Consider the following 9,002-nt stretch of genomic DNA (forward strand, 5'->3'; position numbering starts at 1 on the left):
TTATGCAGGTTTAAGGCATAGGCAAACTAATCATGTGCCATGGGCCCAAATTCATGGGGCAGGGCAAAGGGACCTCCGAGCATGGGGTCACAATGCCACTCGCTCAAATTTGGCCTGGCCGTCCCCTCTCCTTCCCCACCCATCCTGATAGAGCGGCAGCAGGCCAAACCTGAGTGACGCTGCGACCCCGCAGGCCAGGTGCCTAGGGCTCATTGGTGGGTTGTCTGCTTTGTCAGTCAGGATGCCCCATGTCATTCCTGCTCTGTCCTACTCCGATGCTCCCCTAGGAGCCTTGCATCCTTGTCCCGTCCCCTCGTGTCAGGAAGGGTGATCAGTGATTACATTTCCTGCTCTCCAAGCACAGAGACTGCACTCCCCAATTGGCTTCCACTGATGCCTACTTGTTACCTAATAACAGAAACAAACTCCATTAACCCAATGGCAAGTCACTACCCCCAGGGACAAATACTTCTGAAGTGTAAATATTAAGCTACAGCATTGCCAACCCCAAGTGTTCAAAAACCATGAATCAGGCCTTAAAAAACATTAGATTGCTCAAAAAATAGATTTAAAAAAAATCAAAACTTTTGGCTCTTTTTATTTGCCTTCTGGTAGTTGAGTCTTTAGAGTCCACGTTTTCCATTTTTGCTCTGCAGATATCAGGGCTAGAAACTTATTTTTTTACAAAAAGCTGAGATTCTCCCATATTCATATGACTCTAGGAGCTGGAGTTTTAAGACACACACCAGATATCATGAGACTCAGACACTGTCATCTCGTTGTAAGCTCCATGTGTAAATTCTTTGTAACTACAGTATAACTTAAATGTAAGCTAGCTCCATAGATACAGCATTCAAGAGAACCACAATAGAGTGTCATCAGGGTATAAATAGTCAATAGAGTGTCATCAGGGTAAGTTCCGTTTGGATGCATAATCTTCTGTTGCTGGTATAAGCATTGTCAGGAAAACCAGCATGTTATACTCCAGAAGAGTGGGTGAGAGGCAGGAAGTGCAGTAGGTGGTGGATACCTCTTCATCATTTTGATTGATTATCCACCTATCTCAGGTTGCCAAAGCTGTAAAAAGGAAAGTAGGAATGGCTGCCAGTTAAATTAGGTAACACTGAAAAGTTTGAAGTGATATTATGCCCTGCGGCATCTGCACAAAATGTATAAAGGATTCATGCTGATCAGGTCTAGAAAATACGAGGTGTGAGATCTGCAGGAAGGAGGGGCTATTTTCTTTCATTTTTTAAAATTGGGTTGCCATTCTCAGTCATCCTTTAAAATATCTGGAGGAGGCACGCTAACCTCTGCAGCTCTTTTAGATACTGAATTTAGCTGACATAAAAAACGACTGGCTTTCAGGGCTCTCTCTTCCCTGTACGTTTCCATACCCAATACCTTAGCCTTTCCGTTCTACAATTTGGTCTGATAACTGATTCATTGACAATGAGAGACCTAAAGGATTAAACTCATTGTCACAGTTCAAGACAACTATACCTGTATTTCCCCTCCATGGTCCACCAAGGGCATCCAGTTCAGGCTTCCAGCTGCCAGTGTCACCTCTCTCTCACATCTCACTCCCTTCCGACTAGGGATTTTAAGGCTGCACAGCTGTCTGGCTTACACTGAGATATGCCCAGCAAGCCAGACTGCCTAAAAGGCCAGCGCCTGTGCTGTCACACACAGCACTTAGTGGTTTCATAGCCTAGCAGAATACATCATGTGTAGGGCTCCGTGTTTGTCACGGAGGTTGCAGAAATCACAGATTCTGTGGCTTTTTGCGACCTCCGTGACTTCTGCAGTGGCTGGTGTGGTTGACCCCAAGGCCGCCCAAGCACCTTACCCCGGGATCAGCTGCTCAGGTGGCCCCAGGGCCGGCTACACTGAACACTGCTGGAGCGGCTCTGCAGCCAGCCGCTCGGACAACCCGTCAGCCAGCTGCTGCTGGAGCAGCCCTGGCCTTGGGGCCAGCCACACTGGCCGGTGCCCTGGTGGCCCCAGGCAGCTGGCACTGGGGACTGCCTGAGCAGTGGCCGATGCAGCTGGCCCCGGTGATGGCCTGAGCAGCAGTCCTGGGAGCAACGGGAGCAGCCACAGCTTGGCGGCTGCCAGCAGCGGTCCCAGGCGGCTGGAGCAGTGGCTGGCCCTGGGGCTCCCCTCCCCCGCGGCGGCTGGAGCAGCACCCTCCCCCCCAACATTCAATCATGGGTATTTATGGTATAAGCCACAGACAGGTCAAGGGCTGTGATTTTTTGTTTCTTGCCTGTGATCTGTCCATGACTTTTACTAAAAATACCTGTGATTAAATCACAGCCTTAATCATGTGCCATCGTTAAGTGTGAAATAATTGGCTCCCAAGTTCTAGATCTGGTACAAATGATGAGCTTACCACTGGAGGGATATATGCATGCAAATCAACTGCAGAGTAGTTACATGTGTGAGTCAGTGGATTTAACTGTACAGTACTCCAGGGTGCACTCGGTTTTTTTAAAACCCTTCTACTGTAAATAGCAAGCTCTGCATTTATTTCTGACTCCAGGGGTTGCAGTACAGAGAATACCAAAGCCCTTATCCGGAGGTTATTTCAGTAGTGCCATGGAAAATGCAGCTGTAATCAGCAGATTGACTGAGCTGCATTTTGATTTTTGGTGAACCCAAATTGGTGCTGAAAAATGTGTGTCTGGTAGAATGGGGGTATGCTCTTCCTTCTGTGCTATACAAAGACGTCCCTTCTGCTTGTTCTGTTCGTGTAGGAATGCAGACTCCCTCTTACAGTTCTGGTCCAGGTGGAATATCCCCGCCCACAAGTGGCTAGACAGGTACAAAAATGAGTTCTGCATTTTTCAGTTAAGATTCAGTTTCATTTAGGAGATGAAATATTGCTGCTGGGAATCAATAATAATAAATAACTGATTTTCTTTGTGAAGGATTAAATCACCATGAATGGGTCTATTCGCCGGCTGTTTCACACCAGTAGTTCTGCTGGCTTGAAATTTAACTCTGAGGTGTTGCAATAAAGCCTTGACATTTAGGCATAATTAATGAGTGCGCTTTAAATTTCAGGTGGTCGTGGAGGAATAGCAGGGTAGTGGAGGAAATGGAATAGTTTTGTTAAGTTCAACGCTTTAAATAACTGTAAGAATCTAGCGTGTGCTGCTGAGACTGGGATCTTCAGGAATAATACAGCAACCCCATAGACAAACCCTGTCCCCTCTGCAATTTGCAGGGGCTTCTGGTCTGGGCAGTTCCAGTTGTGGGGGATGCAATTTGGGAACCTCCTCCTCATCAGGGAGTGTGGAACCCTTTTGCATCACAGACCTGTGCACCATGAGGGTTTCCTTGAGGCTTCACTCCAGTGTGTAGCTGGTCCGGGATGGGCCAGGGAACGTGCAGAATGGTGGGTCTGCCATTCCCAGTCACTTTCCCTGTGCAGATGGGGTATGTTGGCGGCAGGGGCTATTGCGGGTGCAGTAGCAGGTTGGGAGAAAGGATTCCTTAGCACTGAGATTCCCCAGCGTGCAGCCCAACTATCCCAGCTGTACACTGGCTCTTATCTGGTTCTGCATCTCAAACAAACAGATTCTGTGGCTAGTCAATGTCCATTGAAACTGGTAGCTTGTATAGTACCTTCCGGTACAGGTTCAAAAGGCTGAACAGGCGATTATGTGTTCCAGCCTAAAAGCCTCGTTCACTTTGGAAGGATAAATAGTGACCTGTTAGTCCACTAGGAACCCGTAATATCTGACTCCTGCTCCCAACGAAGCCAGTGCTACTCCATTCGCACGTTACCTGGGCATGACCTGACCGAGTTCCTTGTTATGATGGTCCTGTGCTGCCTAAGCCACAGTAGCAGGGTAACCAGTCTGAAGAGCTGTGTGATCTTTCTAACCCCGACAGTGCCGAGAATCATACACCCTGACCTCCTTAACACTGCCCACCACCAATGTACTGTGCAAGAAGCAGGGCAAGATTTTCAAAAGGGGGTTCTAAGCTCATATTTAGGTAGCAAAATAAGTGGCCTGATTTTCATTCAGCTGACTTCAGTAGCAATACTGGTGCTCAGCACTTTTGAAAATCAAACCAGGCCACTCATTTTCAGTACCTTAAATATGAACTTGGAAGCAACATGAATAGCCCATTTTTGAAAATCTCAGCCTATTTGTGTAATTATATTTTTGATGCATGTTCATTAAAACATATGGAGGAACCAGTAAGCTACTAAGATCCATGTGGAAGCTCACAGAACCCAGGAGAGTCTATGGAGGTTGCAACTTCCCTTCCTAGCAACATACCAGCAACAGCCAGTTCAGTGCAGTTACCCTTCTCCCTAGCTCCTTCTGTCACTGCGTAGGGCTAAAGGGCAGGAAGCTAATGAATACTGCGTTTGTAAATCAGAATAGTTTTCCTGTGGGCCAAACGCTGCACTTATTTACTGGTGTAAATCTGGAGTATCTCAAATGACTTCAGTGGAGTTACCCTGGTATAAGATGCATCTCTAGCTCTGCCGGACTAATGCGGATATTAATGGCTGACTGACCAGGAAACAATGTAAGTAACTTTTTCCTTTGGCTCGTGTACATAGACATGTCTACAGGCCCTTGCTACATCACGGCTACGACAAATGGCAGGCCCGGCTGACAGTATTCCTACTCTCCGCATGTTTCTATGAGGTAGGTCACAACAGCGCTGATCTGCCAGTTCTAAGCACTCGCAAGGGGGCACTGTCCTGAGGCCACAAATGACTGCCATTGACTTTTAACAGATCTCTCACTCAAACTGAGAAATCGACGAAGATTCTACTGGTCTCTCTTCAATAAGAGTCTCTTCTACAGACCCCAGCCTGGGCTGTGTGGCCTGGGTATGCAAGCCGAGAAGCATTTAGCTTATGGGAGTAAATGTACTGGCAATGTCAGTGGCAGTGTAAGTTAGACAGAAAATGGGTTTAAGTGCCAACGTAGGCTAAGCTTCAGCGGTCTGGAATCCATCAGGTGTGCAGAAGGAGTCTCATTCCACTTTGTCAGACAGTGATCCAGGGCCTCGTAAGGGATGTGGCTATAAAATGGGGTGTGGTCCGTTAAAAAGAGGGCATGGCCAGAGGTAAGTGCTACCGAGGCAGGTTAGCAGGTGTAGATATGCCAACTTCCCAGCCTAAATTTTTTCCGGAATAATTAACTCCTTGAATATGAGGTCAAGTATCAGAGGGGTAGCCGTGTTAGTCTGGTTCTGTAGAAGCAGCAAAGAATCCTGTGGCACCTTATAGACTAACAGACGTTTTGCAGCATGAGCTTTCGTGGGTGAATACCCACTTCTTGCATCCGAAGAAGTGGGTATTCACCCACGAAAGCTCATGCTGCAAAACGTCTGTTAGTCTATAAGGTGCCACAGGATTCTTTGCTGTTCCTTGAATATGAGACTCTTTCCCACTGAAAAATACGTCACTGGTAACTGATGATCCACCCAGTGCTGACGGTGCACAGGTTTTTTTTAAGGTCTGTGCTGCTTTCCTCATTCCCAGTTTTCTCAAGCTCATTTCACAGCTTAACTCTAGCACTGGGCCCCTGGGAAATTCCACTGTTTTAACATTTCGTAACACAGGCTCTGAGTCACTCTATAGCCTGCACTGGCACTGTGAGCCCAGTTCTGAAGAGCCTGCTCAGGTGTCTGCTCCTGTGGACTCATGCAGCCTTGGGGATAGTAGAACAACCCTATTCCTGCAGACGGTGGGTGGCTGCATGACCTGTTAACCTGCCACAGCCTCTTTTGCCTCCATGGCCAGGGTGCAGCATAGGTGCAGTTATTGCTGCCCTAGACACCAGAAACACCTGCTTTGTGACCGTCAGAGATTGTCATGGGGGAACTAGGCACAAGGCTGACAGGGCCCTTGCCAGAGGCAGCCCAGCACCTGTGCAAGCCGTACTGCTGCTGCTGCTGCATGCAGGGACGGGGCCAGAGGGCTAAGGAGACTTCCCTGTGCTTGGCATTTAGCTGTCCGAATGACTGTGTTTTAGAACTAGACAGAGCACGTGAGCTCAGGCTGATGCCAGCAATGCTGGCTATCCTCTGCCCCACCCTGGTCCCTATGGTCAGGGTACTAGGCTGGTAGTCCTTTACGAGCTATGCATCTCAGGAGGCTTTCTTTCCCCTTCTTCACTCCTTTGAATATGAAGGGAATTTATCAACATCATTCTTTCCTCAGGAAAAAGCCTTATTGAAGTCATGTCAGGATCGGGCCCATCATACTCACATATCCACTGCTTATTATAGTAAAGAGCAGAGTCTCGTAGTCTCCTTCAGGGCAGTGCGCCTCAGATCCCTGCTTTTGTCTTTTTCAGTATCTAATTGCCATCCCACTGAAGATGTTCCGGTTTTGGATGTTTTTTGCTATGGCAGCTCAGGTATGCTAAGATGGAGACTCTGCCAGTGAATGTAAATCTAACAGGGGAGTGGTTACCAAGCTCTTTGTACTGTTGCTGCTAACTAGCCATGATCTCTATAATTAAGGCATGAAGCTTTTTAGTTTAAACCACGAGTAAAAGTGTTGCCAAGTCCAGGGTTTCTGGTGTTCACGCTGAGGAGCTACACGACAAAATGTTTTTGAGCTGTCGCTTTCTGACATGCAGTAAAGATGTTAAAAAAACCTTTCCCCCAGTTTTATTTTTATGGCAAAAAATGCCAAACATCAGACGTCTTGGCTTCTAAACCCCTCGCAGAGAAAATTTTCCTTGTTCTTTGGTTTCTTTGGTATAATGTTTAGAGCCATTGGCAATCTGAGAAGAAATGTGCCAAATTCTGCAGTAATTTAACCCTGAACAGTTTATAAAATCTTTTTAAGCCAACAAGAAGAAACCTTATTGTGGTCTTGTAACCAGCTCAGTAAAAGTCGCTCAGGCCACCTGTTCTACACTATAGCTCCACCTGGGTTTAAAACCTGTTACATTTTGAGGGTTAATTTCCTCAGTCTAACAATCGCTCTTTTGCTATGATGGTTTGTGTGGTGCAGAATTTGTTCCCCCCTGAAATCTTCTGATTTAATCTCTCCCTACCTTTAAAAACCATCTTCAAGCCCTTCTGTTCCAACAGTGACTTTTAGTTTGACATCTGTTGGCTTTCTGTATAGGACCTTTCCTTCTCCTTGTGACTGTTCAGCTGTTAAGCTATTAGCAGGTGGGCGCTAATGATTTTTTGAATTGTTTTATTATTCTGTGCACATGCCCAGGACACTTTGGCAAAGGGACGTGTTAGAAATAAAACGAGTCACTGTTGTTATATAAAAGCAAATTCATTTTGTCCCTGGTCTCTAGTTAAGGGCACTTGCACCATTTAGAAAACGGTAGGAACTCCTGGGAAGACTATTGTTAGTGACTGGTGTTTGCTTCTCCCTACAGGTCCCACTGGCTTGTCTAATGAAAAGGCTTTTTGGTGGTAATTTTGGCAACATCTTCATGTGGATCAGTCTGGTCTTGGGTCCTCCCCTCATGATGCTCTTGTATTTTCATGACTATTACATCCAGCACCATCGGAAGGATTCAAGCTGGAGACTGTTTTTTTTCTAATCGACCCCAGTCCTAGTTCCCTTGTGCTCTCTGTCTGTCTGTCTGTCTTTATGTACGACAGAGGCCCCCAGACTTGGCTGAAATTCGAACCACAGATTGAAGCCACCCTTTTCTTTAATATGGGCGGGGTGGCCCGGGCCTGCAATGCTCCATCCGGCCACTAGGCTGGAGATAGAGACTTGCATGCTGGTCTCCCCCGCATATTGAAGAGGAGTGAGCGCAGAGCTGGGTGGGCCACGTGTATTTGTTTACTTTGGCCACCTCTGATCCCTTTGTCTCTTCAATAGAAAGTTGATCTGTGGCTCCCGCAGGGCTGACTTTAAAGAAACCTGCACAAGGTCCCTGAAAGGTCTGGTAACAGCTCTGGAGATAAATATACATTGTAGTAGATGCTCTTTATTCATATTAAAGTCCTGCTGTTTATGAGAACATCTTGCCTGGGAAATGCATTTAAGAATCAGGTAAAACCTAATACTGTTTCCTCACTTTTTTCATCCAATGATTGAAATGGGAGAGTTGAATTAATGAGGAGATAATGTCAATTGAACAGAAGGTTGTCACCGGAGAATGGGCTCCCACAGCTAGATAAATGCAAAGGTGAAGCCAAGACATTTCTGTTCGCAGCAGGAGACATTGAAGGTTTATTAAAATCATTCTCTTTCTTTTATCCCAAGTGACTGCTGTATAGTAGGTATAATTGTTTTGGGCCTAGCTCTGCCACCCTTACTGGTATTGAATACTTCCCTTGCTCCTCTAGTAGTCCCAGGAAACGCCAGGGGACTGCTTGCAGAATGCTGTTCTACTGTACCGTGGAATTAACATGGCAGCCCCGAGCCCTTTGCATGCAATAGTGGAGTGGCAATTGCTAATGGATGACTAACTGCTTTCTGAGTGCATCACATCTTCCTAAGGAGTGGGTTTCACTCTTCCCATGCAAGACAGACAGTTGCCTCCTGTCTCCAGACCTGGGGGCGGGGAACTTGCATCACACCCCCTATCCCCATGACCAACCCAGCTGAGGCTCCAAGTACAGTACTCTCAAGACAAAGACAAAGAAGTTGTGTATTGCTATTTGGAGGCAGTGAAGTGGGTGGAGCTAGAAAGCAGCCATTTGGCAGGGAAGTAGCCCCGAGGCTAGCGAGGTGCCTTGCAGTGTTCTGGGGAGAATCCCTTTGAATTTGGCAAGTGAGGAGGCTTTGGGGATCAGATTTCACACATGATCAGTAGATTGTTTTACCAATACAAGGATCACCTGAGGTACTAAAGGGAGTTAGCTTCACAGCGCACCCAGCAGGAACCAGTAGGTGGCCAAAGCAGCCCTGCTCAGGAGAGCACTTGCTGAACTTTACAACTGGGGCGTAAGTACTTTCCTGAAGGAGGCAAAGCTATTCTGAACCTGCCTGGCTCATTCGTTGTCTCCCTTGCTGCACCATAGAGTGAGGC

General features: G+C 46.9%; 1 pseudogene; it reads left to right on the forward strand.

The window, feature by feature from the left end:
* Nucleotides 1-8,143, forward strand: part of LOC123349554 — a 42,341-nt pseudogene extending 34,198 nt beyond the window's left edge.
* The last annotated feature ends 859 nt before the right edge of the window (nt 8,144-9,002 follow it).

Source organism: Mauremys mutica, chromosome 14 (genome assembly GCF_020497125.1).
Source record: "Mauremys mutica isolate MM-2020 ecotype Southern chromosome 14, ASM2049712v1, whole genome shotgun sequence".
In the NCBI taxonomy this organism is placed as follows: Eukaryota; Metazoa; Chordata; order Testudines; family Geoemydidae; genus Mauremys; species Mauremys mutica.